The following is a 19,557-nucleotide window of genomic DNA, read 5'->3' as shown; positions in this document are numbered from 1 at the left end:
AACCTTTGCGAACTTCAGTTTCTTCATTTGTAGAATATACAAGGAAAGTTTCGTTATCTTCCCCTTCCTTACAGAGGTGACGTCACTGACTTTGATAAATATACCCACTGAAGGACAGAATAATGGTTGTTATTCATGTACTCACCAAAACACACGCTTAGTAAGACTTCTAGTTCTATGCTGACTATCATCATTAAAGGAGGAAGGAAGAGAGAGAATGAGAGAGAAGCAACTGAGGTATATTGGGTCTTTTATGGATGAGGAAGGTTGATTCTAGTGCTCTAATTCAATAATGTGGAACTATTTTTAAAATTTTACTTGTTTATTTTCAAGAGAGAGAAGCATCGATTTGTTGTTTCACTTACTGACGCATCCATTGGTTGACTCTTGTATGTGCCCTGACCAGGGATAGAACCTGCAACCTTGGCGTATGGGACAATGTTATAACCAACTGAGCTGCCCAAGTTGAGCCAGGGCTCAATAATGTAGAATTATTTGAATCACAAAATTACTAGGATGCAAACTCCTTCACACTGACAAAAGCCAGTAATCATTCATCATTATATTTGTCAAACAAAATAATAAATTTCCTTGGAACGTGATGATTTTTCTGATGTGAAAGTTTAAAGTAGAAGCTAAGTGACATCTGTTTGGGTTTATTGTGGAAAGAAAGGATTCCTGCCTTTGTTGAGGGGTTAGACTCTGGTCCCTTAAATCTCTAAAATTCTGAGATTCATGAGTCAGGGGACATGTGAAAATGCTATAACCGGCTTACTGTGCGCAGGTCTTTTCTCTCATTGGTAAAATTTATTCCTATGTACCTTATTTTTTGTGTGGCAATAGTAAACAGGATTGTTTTCTTAGTTTCTCTTTCTATACATGAAGGGATAAAAAAAGCTATGGTACAATTACAGAATGGAATACTACACAGCTGTAAAGAGAAGGAACTCCTACCCTTTGCAACGGCATGGATGGACCTGGAGAGCACTATGCTAAGTGAAATAAGCCAGGCAGAGGGAGACAAGCACCATATGATCTCACTTCCATGTGGAATCTAATGAAGAAAAGTTGATGAACAAAATAGAAAGAGGCATGGATTCATGGAAGAGGCTGTCAGAGGGGAGGGGGGCTGGAAGAATGGATGAAAGAAGGTGAAGGGATCAGCCAAAGAACATGTATGCATGACCCATAAACACAGACAACAGTGTGGTGATGGCCCAAGGGAAAGGGGCGAGGGGCATGCAGTCGTACCTTGGATGAGGATGTGAACTCCAGAAAGCTCTTCAGATAGATTGCCTGAGAAAAATGAGGCAAGGCTAGAGTGGCACAAGGACACACATCCCCTTACAATCTCCGAAACCCCGTGGCATGCAGTGACAGGGTTACACAAGGCAGATGCTCTGAATGGTGAACGGTGCCATTGAGGTGTTTTCTAGATAACAACATTTACACATCACTGCATAGCTGGGGAGTTGTAAGAAGGGGAGAAAGAACTCCACAGGGATTTCTACACTGGAAATTGATTAATGATTCCGGGGCAGGAGATAGTCAGGAAGGAGGAAACTCCTGAGGTGCCCCAGGGCTAAGATAAAAGGACAGAGACCCTATTCTAAGGCTGGTAGTTCCTGCTTTCTGGAAAAGCACTGAATCCTAGTGAATCGGGAATGCACTTGCGTAGAAGATGCTACCTGACCCCACCTACATTATAATAGCATTATGATAAATTAGCATTGTGGGAACCCCCCTTCCTGGTGGCCAATCAAGGAAATCATGGGAGACCACATGCGCAGTAACTTTAAAGTAACATAGCTGCTGGTACATGAGCCGTGAATGCCCACCACAACTAGCCAGGAGAGACCTGCCCTATAAGGATAAAAGGCTTCTAGCCCCTGAGCTCAGGCCCTGTTAGACTCTGCTCAGCTCTGATCTGCTCTGCTCAGCTCAGAAATGGCCTACTCCCATGTTCTGTGTGGCTTAATAAATCTGCTTTCTCTTGCTTTCTGCCATAAACTCTGTATGTTTAGTTGAATTTTTCATCTACGATCACCAAAACCTGGTTATCTGTGCCCACCTGTGACAATTCTAAACAGTGAGGAGGAAGAGAACATTGAGCAGTGAATAAATTGAGGTCACTATTCTCTAAACCGTTCAGGGTCAAGGATCATATTGTGGTGGCCAGAATTTGGAAATATTCCTGCCAGTATTTGCTTGTTTACTGTGTGGGATATTGGAAACCCAACAGTTTCATGCTGCTAACAGGACCTGTTCTCACAGAAATGTTACTTTTCTAGTCCTCACAGAGAATTGATCCTGAGGTTCCTAAAATTTATACCTTCCCCGGCTTACATTCATGTATTAGGAGAATGGAATTTACATGAAGATATTATCCCTAAAAAAATCATTTGCAGCATCAGAATTACAGATCCATCGCAAGTGGGTTATTTCTTAAAGTCAATGGAAGGCTTTGTGTGTGCTCATCCAACAATTATGAATCATTTAAACATAACTCAATTGCCCATCTAGTGAGTCAGACCAATTTAAGAGGGCTTATATACTTATAGACACGATTTAGTCACACATTACTGCTAAGTAGGAGATACCTGATATCTCAAATTATGTGGAGGAAAGGTCAGCCTAATGAATTGCCTTTAAATACATTGAGTATTTAATGAGTGACTCCCTTGGAGATGACCAGCTGATGATGGGAAGGCAGGGCTGCCAGCAAGGTGCCCCCCCTCTTGCTAAGAGTCTCTCTCCTCCGATGTGTCTGGACATCTATGAGGGCACACTGAGTGGGACTCCCAGAGCAAGTTCCGAGGACGCAGGCTGCTCCCCAGCACCAGCCTCTAGTAATTCTTCAGAGGGTACCAGCCACTATCCAGTGCAGATAACTCACCCCTTTCCAGAAAGACTGAAACCCTCAGACAACGTGTGTAACTGCCCTCTTTTGTTCCCCCTTTGGACATCTTTGTTCACGAAGAGATCCACTTCATTCTGGGGGGAGAGGAAATCTCTTTCGCTCACCCTATGAATTACATCACTTACTAATTCCCGTCCTCTAGGCAGCCCCGCAGCATCAATCAACCAGGCTGGGTTAGTTTACAATAGTGCAATCTTATGTCTCAGCAGAACCGCAGCCTAGATAAGAGCTTCCATGCAAACACCGTTATCATGTTGATGAGGGAGCTTGAGTCAAGGTCAATGGCGTATTTGCAAAGGAGAGCTGGTTGAGGTTGCTCATCCCCCTGCACTTTTCCAAGGGGAAAGGAAGAAGTTGCAGGCCCTTTTCTTTCCGAGTTTCCACACAGTTAATTCCCTTCCGTCGATACATGCACTTTCCTATGAAGTCCTGTAGGAAATTATTCAGGAGCAATAGATCTTTTCTTTTCTTTTTTTTTTCTTTTCGTTTGGAAATGTTGCTCCTGTAGGAGTTGATATGAACTTTATCAAACTTTTTGAAATTGTATCACACTCTAAAGTCCTTGAAAAGAGATATAATGTAATGACAATGCTCCAGTTGAGCCCGAGTTGGACTTTAAATTTCATAGTCTACTTGCTTTATAGCAGCAGGCAAATTATTTAAGCTTTCCAAGCAGTGGTTTCCTCATATGATAGAAAAAGCCGAGATGGTGATACAACGTTCTTGTGTGGGTTGTGAGACCCAGGCTACACAAAAATGCCAGCCAGGGCTCTCTACACATAGCAGCTGCTCAATAAATGCTTCTTATCTTTGCCTCTTTGTGAAGTTATTCAGAGCTCACTTTCCTCTCTGAGCAATGATGTTGGACACATTTTTCTCAGAACATCCTGAGACCTTAGCTTTATTCTAAATTCCAGTAATTCTTACTGTAGATACCATTCATTGTTCCTGCGGCCTGCTCTGGTTTATATGCTGACTGCCATCTTCCTTTAAACAGGGGATATTTCTCACACTCTAAACACAGAGTCTGGCTTCTGAGAAGAGTCAGATTAATATACTTAAACTCATTTTTCCTTAATGTTCACATTTTTCCTTACTCTGTTACAGTGTGAGGGAGACTGACATTTTCTTCTTGAAAAATCCTTCATGGTTACAATTAAAAACATATTTTAGAACAAGTTGGAGTAGAAATAAGCACATGGTATTTAAAAGAATGGAAAAAACCCCTTTGATGTACACAGAGTACAAGAAGGAATAGATTGTGGTCTCCATTTTAAAAATGTTTTCTGAAATATGATACATTTTTCTCATATTTAAACATACTTTATGCCTTGGGCTGGTGTGGCTCAGTGGATTGAGTGCCAGATTGTGAACCAAGGCTTTGCCAGTTCGATTCCTAGTTAGGGCACATGCCTGGGTTGCAGGCCAGGTCCCCAGTATGGGGTGTGTGGGAGGCAACCACACACTGATATTTCTCTCTGTTTCTCTCCCTCTCTCCTTCCCTTTCCTTCTCTCTAAAAGTAAATAAATAAAATATTAAAAAAATAAATATACTTTATGAAGCAATATTGGCTACTATAGTAAAATTAATCTATCAAGCTAACACTTTTCTTACCACATTATCATTGATTGAAACTTACATAATTAATAAACATATTTTAAATGTGTTTAAAATATGTTACCCCTTAGAACATGCGCTATAGTCTATAGAAGTTATGAGAAACTGTGTTATAAAGATTGATTTTATCTCAAAGAACAATGCAACATGGTATGGATACAAGGGATAGAAAAATTAAAAATAAAATGAAATGACCAACACTACAAAACACAGATTATTTCGACCCATAAAATCAACTTTCTAAAAGTTAATGTATTTACCACAAAAAGAAACATGGAGAAATTGGGGCATTTCATGCAAGACTAAACTAAAAAAGTTAACCTAAGAAATATTATGCTTTAAAAGGGAGAACCACAAGTACCTGGAAAGTTTCATGGAAACTTTCCATGGTAAGTACCTGGAAAATTTCATGGAAAGGGCAAGCTCATGAAGGATGGACGTAAGAGCAGGGAGGAGGGACACAGAACTTGGTAATGAGGGAAAGATGGATTCATGGAGCATGCGAGAGCATTTTAGAGAACAACATGGGAGCATCAAGGTTAGAGAGATTATTCAGACAATGAAATATGAAGCTAAAAAGATTAAAATTTATCCTCCATCATACCTGCAAAAGGAATTTTTCTCTCCTGCTGTGGTCTGATTAGTTACCAGAAGTTTTATATCCTTAGGGGTAACTCATGACTTTGAATAGTTTTAAAGGGAAGTTTTAGATCATACGTAGTTCAATGTGTGGGCAATACCTTTATGGAAAATTGGGAGTACTGTCTTAATCATTTTGTCTCTGCATGTTGCTTTGATTTTGCTTTGTATTAGTAAAGGACAGACTGGGGCAATGAGAAGCTTAAAAGGTTTGAGACCCCTTTTCTCATCACTATATATCCATATTAATATTATAATGCTACCAACTGACTGATGTTTCATAGAACGTGTTTCTAATCGTGGCATTTCCAGAAGTGTTGCCCCATGCCGTGAGACATTTGGATGAATGATGTATTACATGATACTGGAGGAAAAACACAAAATTTATAAGCCATTCATTGGTTTTCTCTTTAGAGTCCCAATTTGATTCGAACTATTAAGATTAGATTTCTCCTTTCTTTATGCAAAAAAATGCACAAGTTACTCATAAATGGAAACTTTACGAAAGTTTATTTTAAAGGTTGTAGAGATAGCTTTGATAGGGGATGTTACCAAATTAACCGAAAACGTTAGAATTTTAACTGAATGAAAAGCAAACGAAACTAACTTTAGGAATTTTAAATCTAAGGGGTTTTTTAATAGCTGCGCAAGAAAATATGAGGAAGACACAGCCTTTACACAAGTTCATTTATGGTAATTCTAGTGGATTTAACACACAATAAGCTCTTAACAGATGTACATGATGTTTCATATGTATGCTGGTGGTATTTTTAGAATTTCAGTTTTGTAATAATTCCCATTTAATTTTTCATATGTAATCATAGTAGTTAATATTACTATTCATGTCTTCTGACAGAAAGAATATACCTGGTTCTGGGATTTCTGCAATTGAAAGATTTATAAAAGTTAGGACTTTAATGATAAAATGTTTTATGATGATAATAGCCATCATTTATTATATGTACCTCATGTGCTTTTTTCATCAAATTAAGGACTTTGAATAGAGCAATGGGGAAAAAGGTGGGACAACTGTAACTGAACAACAATAACTTAAAAATATATAAATTTAAAAACAGGAATAAATGGCAGTGATCTTGATTATGATAATATAGTTATATGCCAGGTCCTGTGCTAAACCTTCCAAAAAATTAGCTCAGTTACTTTTTTCAGTTCCAGATTCAGTTCAGTTTAGACTCGACAAGGTAATCCGCCTGAAAAGCCCAGCTTTAAGCCCTCGCCAGAACCAAGAGCCGATGCCTGTGGTTGTGGGGTGTGGGAAACAGGGCGGCATGTTTTCTCACTTGTTCACGTTCTTCACTTGCTTCTTAAAATTGCTCTGTGGGCTTTCTCATATACATATCTGAAACATTTCTTGCTAGGTTGCTGTCTACAGCATTTCTTTTACTCTGCTACGTCTGTGGAGCTCCGGCCCAGTCACTGCGGTTGGTCTCACTCAGTCTTTTGCACCATGAGCGCCTTTGCACCCAGCCTTGGTGAAGGCGCCTCTGGGTGGTTTTTTTTTTCCTTTCTCTCCTCTTGCTTTGTCTGCTGTAATGAAGACATTTGTAGAGGTTCAGAAACTTTGCTGATATCATGGTCTTGCCCTGACCAGAAATCTATTCTTTGATTATTGTTGGCAATTTTCTTTTTTGGGATAAGAATTGCTTGTGCTTTAAATAGAAGAGGGAAAATAAACATTGGCTTCCTGGTAATTTCAAGTGATTGATAAGACACCATTTTTTTTTCACTCTATTGTTATTTATCGAAAATTATCCATCGTTAATTGAAAAATAATATAGCTTCCGTGACAAAATTACAAAACCATATTTATCTGTGGCAAGAAGTATCTCTCTCTCTAAATATATATATGTTTGTAAGTATCAAAGACTCAAATTGATCATATTTTTAGGTTTCAAAATTATACTTCCAAGAATCTGTCTTGAAGAAATTATTAGGGATGGTGATGACAACTTATGCACAGATTTATTAACTATAATATAATTTATAATAGTAAAACATTAGAAACAAAGGGAATGCCCCAAAATAGAGATATGATTAAGTAAGTAGTACTTTACTATAGAAAAATAACAGGTGTTATTTCTGGGTAAAGCTGAGATTCATGAAAGTCTGAGGGAATTCTTGGAGGAAAATAGAACTGTATTATAATTAGTTTTCAGATAGATGGTAAAGAACGTAGTAGACTGGGCAGAGAAAAGATGAATCAAAAGAAGCCCAGGGCAACAATGATTTGCTGAGAATTCAAGAAAAAAAAAAAAGCTTGACAAGGAATTCTCTTGCTATAGAAAATCAAATAGTGGAAAGGGCTTGTGAGTCAAATGGGGTCCGTGGTTCTGAATGCAGCACTGGGCCTCTTGAACTTGTCTGATACCAACATCCTGGCTGCAAGAGGTTCCCTTAGGGACATGGGGTCTCTATCATTTCTGAGCCAGCTACATGAATGAAAAGAGCTTACTGTGCATAATTTGAACATACTTGTTTTAAAGAATTATCTGGTTACATGCCTACCTGTTATGTTTAATTTTAGTTACAAACGTATTTAAAAATATTATGTTAAGTCATGAATTACTATCAAAAGGTAGTTTTTACTATCACATTTTATGAGTTAACGTGACTCAAACTCTTTTCTTTAAATTTTAACGTCAGCATTTGCCATCATTGCAGCCAGCTTTTGAGTCGTCTGTCACAGTCTTCACGAGCACATTTCTGGAAGTTTTTTCATTGTATTTTCCCATTGCCATTTAATCCCCCGATGCTCCCTCCCCTCCAGTCACCGCACTGCTGTCCATGTGTCCCTGTTTGCTCAATCCCTCTGCCTCCTAAACACCTGCTCCCTTTAACTGGCATCCTGTTCTCTATCTAGGAGTCTGTCTCTATTTTGCCCGTGCGTTCAGTTTGTTCATTAGATTCCACTTATGAGTGAAGTCATGTAGTATTTGTCTTTCTCTGACTGGCTTCTTTCACTTAGTATAATGTTCTCCAGGTCCATCCATTTTGTCCCAAAGGGTAAAAATGTTCTTCTTTTTTTATGGCTGAATAGTATTCCATTGTGTAAATGTCCCATAATTGTTTTATCCATTCATCTACTGATGGACACTTGGGCTGCTTCCAAATCTTGGTGACTATAAATAATGCTGCAATAAGCATAAGGTGCTAATATTCTTTCAAATTAGTGTTTTAGGTTTCTTAGGATCTATTCCCAAAAGCAGGATCACTGGGTCAAAAGGCAGATGCATTTTTATAGTTTTGAGTTATCTGCATACTGCTTCCATAGTGGCTGCACCAGCCTGCATTCCCACCAGCAGTGCAGAGGGGTTCCCCTTCTCCACATCCTCACCAGCACTTGTTGTTTGTTGATTTACTGATGGTAGCCATTCTGATAGGTTCACTAGCACATTATCTCCAATTCCCGTCCAGGTTGTTTTAGGTACTGCATTTTTTAAAACGTGTGCGATACTGTTTCTGGAAATGTTAACCTAATTTCCTAAAGGGTAGACACTAATTTGCAAAACAGCCTGTTTTAATCTTTTCAAGAATCTTGTCCTGACTTGCACAGGCTGATTAATTTTAAACTCCCATATTTATAGGGGTATCTAATGTTTGCAAGCAAAGCTTAAATAACTAGAAGAAATGATCATATACCTATTAAATGTCTTTCCCAATCATATTTTTACCTATATTGTGACTGAGCTCAGGGGAGTTTATATAGTATGAGGAAGAAAATGAATATATCCTGCCCTCAATTCAAAGTGGACACAAACTGATCCCCGATTTTCCCAACAGGGATTGAAAATAATTGCTGTTTGCCAAATCAGCAGCTGAACCTCAGGTACCCAACGTGCCTGTTGAGCTGAGTCACACTTGGTTACGTTCCTGAATCACGTGACGCTGACGCATTCCGCCTGAGGGTTTCAGGGCCCAGCCTGGAGAGATTCAGCAGTCGCGGTGGTTAAGGCAGCTAATAACAAAGTTGTCTGGACCGGCCGCTGGAAGATTAATTGCACTGGGGGACCTTGGGAGTTATCTCATCTCGGGTGTTTACATCCCAGCTCTTAGGAAACATTGGTTGGGTGCTCTGTGTGTGGTCAAGGGGAGGTACAAGAAATCTTCTGACACTCCGTCCCTTCACCCAAGCAGAAATGAGGTTCTAATAGCAAGACGAAGCTCTCTGTCGAGGGAATGTCGGTGACTGCAGTTGGCAGGCTGATGTCAACAGACAAGTATGAGCCAGAAGATGGGAGCATTGCGCCCGCAGAACGGCTTCCACTCCCCGCGCTCTGCAACCCAGGTCCGCGGCCCCAGCACCTGCCCCACCTCACCCGTTTGCAGCGGGTGCGGGGCACGCCCACAGGCGGCAGCGCGGCCCGGGCTGGGGCTGCTTCATCACGTGTAAGAAGCGTTTGAGAAAAGTCACACTAAAATGGCTCCACTTTTTAAAAAATCTTGTTTGGAAAGGCAAGGTTTATCAACAGTGGGATTATTAAAAAAATTTTGACCAGTGGAAAATGGAGACAAATATATTTGAACAGTAAAAAAAAGAAAAAACTTTTTTGACCAGTATGATTTTTGTTTATGCTTTTTTATCATAGGAGTTTCTGTTTACCAATGGAAAAAATATGAAACTTAGTTTTGTTTTGTTTTTATCTTTCAAGGTAGACATGATTACCATATTCTATGAAAAGTTACCTACTCTTACACCAAATTTTCTAAACCATGTGAGTCTAAATAAACTTCGGGAGATACACCCATATGATTTGAAGCTTCTGGTGATATGACTTGGATGACTCTCAAAATAAGGGACATGGGGACTAGAGATCTTTCAATGATAAATGCAGTCTTTGGAAGATGGATTAAAATAGAAGCCCATTAGTCCTAAATAGTACCAGTAGTTGTCAGTCTTATGTGGTATAGTGGATAAATAAGTAGCTATTAAAGACTGGATTAGCTTATTGATCCATGGAGTTACAATCAATTATAAGTGCAGAGGAGTACAATTATAAATGACTTAGCATGGGATATGAGACATAGGAAAAATAAAATTTGATGTTATATTGTTGATACTAGAGTAATATGTTTTAAGTTCAATCAGCATAAATACACTATATATAATAATTAATGGATTTATTATGTGGCTGACCAAGTTATCATATACTTTATTAGGCCTGTAGGTAATGTTACTGTGAGACGTTCTATTTCTAGCAATGTCAAAGTCATATGGTTAAAATAAAAGATCTTGAGTGATATGTAGAACAAGTAATGAGTCAGAATGCAACAGGGAAATAAGATCACTCTCGTTACCTAAAATAGAGAGACTTTACCCTAGGGAATTACTGCACAGATGATGGATAAGCCGAAAGTCCACAGAGCAGATTCTGAACAACCCAGAATTTGGCAAGAGCAGGAGGCTGCAAAGCCCCTAAACTGGAGCAAGCAAAGAAAAGTGTAGATACCAGCCCCTGGGGGAAGAATTACTTATGGGAACAAGGCTGGGCTTGTCTGACAGGGACAGGCTATAAAGGGAGAGTCAGCCACTGCCGGAGAACCTGCCTCTCCAAGGCCAACAGGTAGGCGAGCAACAACCTAGCCTCTTTTATCTTCCTCCTTACCATCCTCCGCCAGCTGATTTTCCACCAGTGCCTCCCACTGGGCAAGCTAGCAAGAGGCCAGCTGATGTGGATGCCTGGAAACGCTATCTGCAGAGCAGAGGAGAGGAAGAAGACAGGCAAAAATATAGCACTAAAAGCAAAGAACTGTCATGAGAAAGACATGAATTCCAGCCAAAAGAAGGGACAAGATTTATTTATAGGGTGTGTGGTTTAGGGGTTTTCTGAACCACAAGAAATAATAGAAGATATGGCTGAAGGGTTAGCTTCACCTCACTGAGACTTACGTAGTTAAGCCCAGATCTGAAGGACTTTGTTCTCGGCGCCATTTGAAAGTACCAGGTTTAAGAGCAGAGACTGGTGTGAGGAAAGCTGGCAAGGTCACTGAAGAATCCACAGGACAGTGCCAATTAAGAGGACCCGGGCCCCTTTTATTTTATTGGGTTGCACATTACAATATCCAAGTCCTGGTGAATTCCAGATGCCAAGCCCAGATAGTCTTTATATCTGTGTCCAGTGAATAGAAATAGGAGATATAGGTGAGATTTTTTTTTCTGGGAAAAATAACAATATAAATATAACAAGGGAAAATGTCTATCCTTTAATGTCACAGTATTTATTATCAAAAACCAGCATTTAATAGTCACAATGGTCAATATTTTATTCATTGATAAGTTGTGCACTGGAATCTGAAAGTAATTTAGAAATAGAAAACATGTCCTAACAGCTTTTCCTTTTAAATTAAATCATGATCTAAATATCATTTGAAAGCATTAGAAATTTTGATCAATTGTGTTCCTGCTCTCAAGACTGTGCCGCTCTTCCCTGCAGAAGGGCATTGGCCGGGTCTCCTTTGCCAGTCAGCGTGTTTGGTGGCACTGTGTGTGCCGCCTCTAGCAGAGCTGTTAAAAGCCAACATGTGATTCTGCCATTGTCCTTAGCCCTTGGCCCTGAGAGTGTCCTATCACAAACAAGGTACAGCTGACCCGTGAAAGATATTTAATCTGATTGGAAAAAAAACAACAACCCTGTTTGTTATAAACCACTGAGACTGTAGGATTGTTGAGATTTGGGCTAATGCAGCCTAATGAGAGAAAGCTGACTGACGGCAACCTTGAGCATCTTCGATTCCTCCCTGTGGAACAACTGAGGTGACCCTTCTCCTCCGAGTTTGCTCCTGACCATCTTTAAGATGTCAGTTGACTTACATTTCTCCAGGCGATATTTTCTTAACCCCGGCCCCAAGTGTAGGCTTGCTTTCTTTGTTTTACTTACTGTCAACATATATTTCTTTCCTTGAAAGCAACTATATGTTTTTGCATTTTATTTCAAATCCTATTTGATGTTTTAGTTTGTTCCAACAGCCATTTAATTTTCCCTGAAAAACCGCATACTTGCCAAAATTCTTCAAAATTCTCTATATCCGTTCCCCTTTATAACTATGCATGTAATTTGAGCGGGGAGAGTCACATGGCATGATGGTCTGTCTTTCTTATAACATTGCTATCAGCTCACCCATCGGATCTTTTATACAATTAAAAATATAGCTGTATTTGTGCTTATTATGTTCCTAACATCCCCCTTTCTCAAATACTTTTATTGAGATATAATTGACATACAACATTAGTTTCATGTGTACAATGTAATTCAGTATTTGTGTATATTGCAAAATTATCACCACAATAAGTCTAGTCATCACCCATTACCATACATAGTTACCAAATGTTTTTTCTTGTGAGAGAACTTTTGATATTTAGTCTCTTAGGAACTTTAAAATATGAAATACAGTATTATTAACTGTAGTCATCATGTACATGATAAATGTTCGAATATAGGAAGGTCTTTGAAGTAAATATCTAACAAAAGATAAGAATTTTTATATATTCTATTGTTATTGCAAACATTTAAAACCATTAATTTTTAAAACTTAAGATTACGTTATGTCTAATCTATGGTGCTAATGACTTTTGTCGAATGTTTGATTTGTACTATTTTATTTCACCTGACCTAAGGGCTACAGAGTTGCACTTATTGATTTAATTTAAAGAGAGCCAACTGCCTGGAGACCTCTAAATTTATCTCCTGCCCATCTTATGCCTATTCACCTTTACTGTTGCTTCAGCTTTTCATTTCTTAGGGGTGATATATATTATCGACTGATCAATTTATATTCAGAATAATTGTTTATGTTAAAGAAAAGCTCCTCAATCACAAATGACATTAAAATAAAATAGTTTATGTTTTCATATGTTTCAGCTGCAGGTAGAAAGATAGTATTTTTTTGGAATTTGTGTTGTGGCAGAGAAAATTTCAGTCATTTTATTTTCTCTCTCATCTAAGTGGAAAGAGAGGGGGAAGGAATACTATGGACAACTTGGTCTTAGTAATCAGTTAATTAAAATCTTAATAGCATTTTTCTTAAAAAATACTAACTTTCACGATCTTTCTCAGTTAAAACTACTACTTTTAATTATCTCCATTAATCACGACTATTAATGACATATCAAATACAGTGTGTCTTATCTAGTTGACAAAACAGGATATAAAAAGGCAGAATATGACAACTATTATATTTTACTTACTCATAAGGGTAGGGAAAAACATTTACTAAAACTAAATTGAGATTTACCTTTCCTATAGTGCCAAAACTTCCGTTTCAATATACACCTTAAAAGTCTGTGTTTTTATAAAAGGTGAAAGATTTTTACAATCTGAAGAGAAAACCAGAGTATGTAAAAGTGATCTGTTTTCAGATCTGGCTGGTAGAGCTCAGTGGATTGAGCACCAGCCTGAGGACCAAGAGGTTGCTGGTTCAATTCCCGGTCAGGGCAGACCCCTGGGGTGTGAGCTGGATCCCTGGTTGGGGGCCTGCGAGAGGCAACCACACATTGATGTTTCTCTCTCTTTTTCTTCCTCCCTCCTTTCTGCTCTCTTTAAAAATAAATAAATAAAATCTTTAAAAAAATAAAAGTATGTGTTTTTATTTCTTTTTATTGTGGTTCGAGTACAGCGGTCTCCATATTTCCACCACCACTTTCCCCTGCCCCACTCCAATTACATTTCTATGCTAGCAATGAAAACTTAGAATTTAGGAAAAATGTTTAAAAAGATAGTGCCATTTGCATTAGCAGCAAGAAATATATATACACACACATATATAAAATTAGGTATATACATATATAAAATTAGGTATCAATCTGACAAAATATGTATAGGATCTATGCTGAAAACTGTAAGTTTTTGATAAAAGAAATCGACAAACACAGAAATAAGTGGAGACATATACCATATTTATAGATTAAAAGACGGAGTGCTGTTAAGATGTTATCTCTCTTTCTTTAGATCTATAGATACAGTGCAGTCCCATCAAGTTCTCGGCAAGCTATATTCGTAGGAAACTGAGAATAGTTCATTCAAGACAGCAGCTTCAGTCATTCATCACGAATACTTTTGCTGTCTTCAGAAAGTCTCTACTTAAGGAAATGAAGCCAGTGCTATTCGAGAAAACATTCCAGATCCAGGGAGAGCTGTCAGCCTCTCCCCTGTCCTCCCAGTTCGGTAGACTGTCAATGAGCAGAGGCTCTTCCTGTCTGAGTTCCATTGACATGGCTGTGGGTACTATTATTATGAAAATGTTTCCTTCCCTCTTGTATAATGTATTGGACATTTAGGCAGAATATTTTGTAGTCATTTGGAAGACGTAAAAGTAAAAAAAACAAAAAAACTCCAAAGTTAGTTTTAAAGGAAATTTAGTATATTGTAATAGCTCTGAAAAGAAAATAGAGAATCAGATCATCATTTTGTAGTTTTATTTTATACAAATAAATTCAGTTTCCTAAGGGAATGGAAGGTGGGAAGGGATGTAACTTTTTAGTTATCAAGTGCGGCATAGAAGCATTCGCAGTGAATTGTCAGTAAAAGGTGATGCTAAAAGTTTTTGTATATATTACATTGCCATATTAAAAGACATGCCAAAAGTTCAAACAGTTTGCATAAATGTTTTGAGCCACATCTAAATGAGAACAGAAAAATCTAGAATTCATTTCTATTCTATTTTAAGGCAGTTAATGCATGTGCACTTTATTAGTTTAAGAGCATAAAAATAAATCCATTTAGTGCGTATATGTTTTTAACATTACGTTTCTGAACAGAACAAAGGGCTCGTATCAGCACCAAGAGAGTGATTCATAAATCAACAGTAATAAGTATTAATTATTTTGAATTAAGTATTGATAGGATAGTGGGGGAAATGATAAGACATCCGTCCACATAGCAAGAAATTTATTTATCACTCAGACACATTTTAATTTCAAGCCCCCTGTTCTTTCTAATGCCAGAAAACAGTCATCATTCTAGCTAATTCAGCGTCATTGTCTCACAGCCTTTTCATAATTCTCCAGCCCTATCCCCTGACCCCTGACTCCACCCCAAACAGCTTCTTCCTGGTCTGCCTTTCTGGAATCACACCGTTGGGAGTTTGGATGGTTGAAACAGCATTGCCACCTTGGTTGTCCCTGTCTGTCCCTGTCTGTCCCGGCCTGCATCGATGTGCTTTGACTCTTACAGTCCTCGGAGCGAGCTACTTCACACACAGCGGGCTGGGGAGATATTCGGTTTTGACTCAGGCTCTGCAGTGTAGCCCACACGGCATCACTGTTTTCGCGTCCTTGTGCCGAGTTAAACGCTCCTGCGGGTCAGTTAATGCCGTCTCCGCTAACCTCTACGCCTTCCTGCGGGCCCCAGGAGGCTTTGGGTTTCCTTCCATCCCTCCCTGAAGTCATCTGTCACCCAAGGGGCTTCCGTTCCCTGTACTTTGGCACCTCTCTGCCTCCAGCTCCTGTGCCTCCGTGTTTGCTGTGAGGCAGCTGCTGCTTCTTTATGTTAAAATCTTAAGTTTTATTTTAAAAAATGTTCTTCACAAAGGCAGCCGCTTCATTATTTTAGAATATACAGTCTCCCCAGCATGTGAGTTCTTTGAATATGTATTTTCCATGTATGGAAATGAGAAGTGAGGAATCAAGGCAAGTGCGTCCTCTGCAAAGTCCCCTCTCTGGCCCCCGACCCGTTTTCTGCTTCAGGCAGGTAGTCAGGACTCAAGGCCCCGCCCGCCCCAGAATGCTTCCATGGAGGTCAAGTTCAGAGACACTGAAGTAAACTTCTAGCTGCCATGGCCATACCAGTCTAGTCTCAGATGATGCTGTGAAAACCAATCGGCCTTTTTGGAGTTTAGAATCAGGAGCATGCTTACACAGGTACCACCCAAAGCACACCTGGAACTCAGTATCACCGTTAAGAAAAGAATGTTATGACTTTGTTTTTCTTAGCAGAGATTTCTTTAAAAATATAAGACAGACTTTTAGCTGTAAAGGGATATAGATATGACTTGTTTATGTCAAAATAAAAGTTTAAAAGGTTTCAGGAAGCATATATGGGAAGAACTAGATTATAATCATTGTGCCAACGTTTGCTGAGTGACTTTGGGCATGCAAATACTTTTAAAGTGCTATCAAAAGTACTCTCGCAAAAGACACTAAGGAAAAATGTTACAGATTTATCTAAAACTTTGATCAGATTACTACGAGGTGAAAGAATATGCAAATGTTATCCCACTCCTGGGGCTTTCAAAAGTTGAAAATGCCCAGTTTAAGCCTGAGCAGGCAAACACATCAATGATTTAGTTACAATAAACAATTCCAGAGATGATGAATGTATTTTTAATTCAAAACCTCAGAACCAAATGCTCTAATGAGATCCTTTAAGTAATTTATTTATTTAAAATGTTCGTTATACAGGCTTGGGCAAGAGGAGGCTTACAGTTAGTTGTTCATATGGAAAATAACACAATAACTAAGAAATAATAATACAGGAATAAACTCTGTGTTTTGCATACTCAAAACTGTAAAGTTATTTTTGTCCCACCCTGTATTTCTCTTAATTCCTCTACCCGTTTCCTTTTTATTCATCAGCATTCATTATAGTTAATATGGCTCATTACAATGTTTTAGAAATAACTGATGTCCTACATTTTAGTCCTGGAATTATTTCAGACAGTGCATTGAAAATTCAAACCAAAAGCCTGAAGCAATTCTATTAGATTTTGGACACTAAAATATCTTATCAAACAGAATAGGGCAGAGAAATTCAAACAGATTTTTTTTAGTAGTTCAACTGTAGCTATTTTTAGATGTCTGAATTTTCAGATGTCAATGTAACAAATCTACTTGTACCAAAAAAGGATCCATTACAGGTTATTGAAAATGTGATTATTAAAATTCCCATTAAAAAATCATTTTATTTATCTACTTTGCATTCTTTTTGTATGTTCAAATATTGGTCAGTGTTTAATCCACTGAGTGTCATAAACTGTGAGTCTTCTGAGGTAAAAATTAGCATTTTTATTTATTTGGTATTTTCTTGTAAACTGTCACCAAAAAACATAATAAAAGCAGAATTGATAAAGACATTATCAGTGTGGAATTGACTGATTTTAAAATTCAAAAATATCTTCAAAGTATCAAAAAACACCTCAGTAGAACTTGAAGTTCATCCAAAATTGGCACAGGAAAATCTTAAAAGTATAAGAATATTTTTACCTTCATACCTTTGTAAGGAAGTCCCACTAAATATAAGACAGGTGAGGTTATTAACTCCTCACAGATTCAATATCATGTAATATACAATTTAAAAAATATCGGCCCACTAAGTCTATATGCAGAGTAAAGAGGCAGAGGACAAGCAATGTACCTTATTTCCAAACTATAAAAGTCTTGTAAGTGTGAATTTAAAAAAAAACCCACAAAAAAACCTCAATAAAAATACTCAGGAAATTTATAAGATGTGGTCCCTGCCCTTAGCTATTTCTCTTCCATAAAAAAAAGAGTAAAACTCATATGCATTTTATTATTCATAAAAATGAGCCATTGTTGAGAGGTTAGCAAACAGAATGACAAAGAGGCGGAACAAAATTCTATGAGAAAATCAAGATAGTTGATCCAGGAACTAACCAAAGCAACCTTTTCTCACTTATATGATTTTAAATACCTGTTTCTGTTGTATAACAAGATAAATGTTTGAAGGCCATTCAGAAAAAGGAGCAAAACCATAAACACACAAGCAAACTTGGAGATCAGGGATATTCACTATAGTTATTTTATTTTGATGAAAATAATGTGCTGCTATCCAGGAACCTATTTTTATATTTTTAACTTTCTATTTGGCAATAATTTTAAACTTACAGGATAGTTGTAAAAATAAGATTACTACAAAGACCATCCATAGAATCTTAATCTAGATTCACTTATTACTAATATTTCACCTCATTTGTTTATCACTCTCACTCTCTGTTTACACACACACACACACACACACACGCACACACACACAATGGTTTCCTGAATCATTTAAGTAATAAGTAACGTAGATCATGGCTTCTTACCCATAAATGCTTCAGCATGTATTTCCTTAATGTAGCGATATTCTCTTCCATAACTCCGCTGCTGTCATCAGCCTCAAAAATTAATGGATACAAAAATTAATACAGAAAAAATTTTTTTATTTAATGTACTGTTCATATTTTCATGTTTCAATTTCAACAGATGACCCAATAATGCCATATAGTATAGGACCTTTTTTCTTCCTTACTGTGCAGGATCTGGTTGAGGGCCAGGGGTAGTACCTAGTTGTCCTGTCTCTTTAGGCCTCTTTCATCTGGAAAATTTCCACAGCCTTTCTTTGTCTTTTATGACATTCATGTTTTCTTGGAAGAACGACGCTCCCTGTTCTTTGGTATGTAACAGAAATATTCTCATTTTGTGTTTATCTGGTGTTTATTTGTGCCTAGATTAGACGTTCTCATTCTGATCAGGATTGTGGCACAGGTGGTACATATACTCAAGTTGTTGTTTCTAAAGACAAACGATCTCCATCATGAAAGTTGTTCTGGTCGTGGGAACAATTACCTTTCCACAGAATTACTTCTTTTCTTCCCTGGTAACTAATAAGGAACTGGTGAAGAGAAACTTAAGACCATGAAAATATACTGCTTTTCCTCAGAAAATTTCCCCAGATTTAGCATTCACTGATGATTCTTGCCCAGCCTAATCCCTGCTGTGAGAGAGCAAAACAGTGATTTTCTTCTCAACCTGCACCTAAACTTTTACAAGGTTTCCTTTTCCCTTCTCTCTTACTTATGTATGCTCGTATGCATGCATGCATGCATGCATGTATATATATATTTATTCATCTAATTATTATCAATATATACTCCCGAAGTTTTATTTTTTCATGGGTTTCTAATGCATTATAATGCTTCCAGGGTTGTCTTGGGGGAGCTCTAGAGCTGGCTTTTCCATCCATGCGTCGTGACCCCATCTCCTTTTCCCTAAGTTTATTTTCATTTTGAGCACTTCTTTACTCTTTGAGCAGCAGTAGACTTCAGGTTCACCTTGCAACTACTCCTCCTAGACCTTGGGGTCAGTGGGCATCTGAGGGGTCCTGGTTCAAAGGCTGTTCTCCATATCAGGTTGGTCATTCACGCTGACTCTCAGGCCATTGTGGACTTTTTTTCCGACTCGGCTCCAAATGAAACAATAGAGGTTAGCAGTGATGATACATATTAATTGTGTTTATTCGCTATGTGTCAGGTGCTGCTCCTCACTTTCTATGTATTAATTCATATGTAAACATTCATTTACGAAATAAGTGTTGCCATTCCTGTATTCCAATGATGAAATGATACCCTCTCCAGTTTGGTAACTGGT

The sequence above is a fragment of the Pteronotus mesoamericanus genome, unplaced genomic scaffold (assembly GCF_021234165.1).
Source record: "Pteronotus mesoamericanus isolate MK-2021 breed Mesoamerican mustached bat unplaced genomic scaffold, CSHL_Meso_final scaffold_85, whole genome shotgun sequence".
Taxonomy (NCBI): domain Eukaryota; kingdom Metazoa; phylum Chordata; class Mammalia; order Chiroptera; family Mormoopidae; genus Pteronotus; species Pteronotus mesoamericanus.
This window is presented reverse-complemented; position numbering follows the sequence as displayed.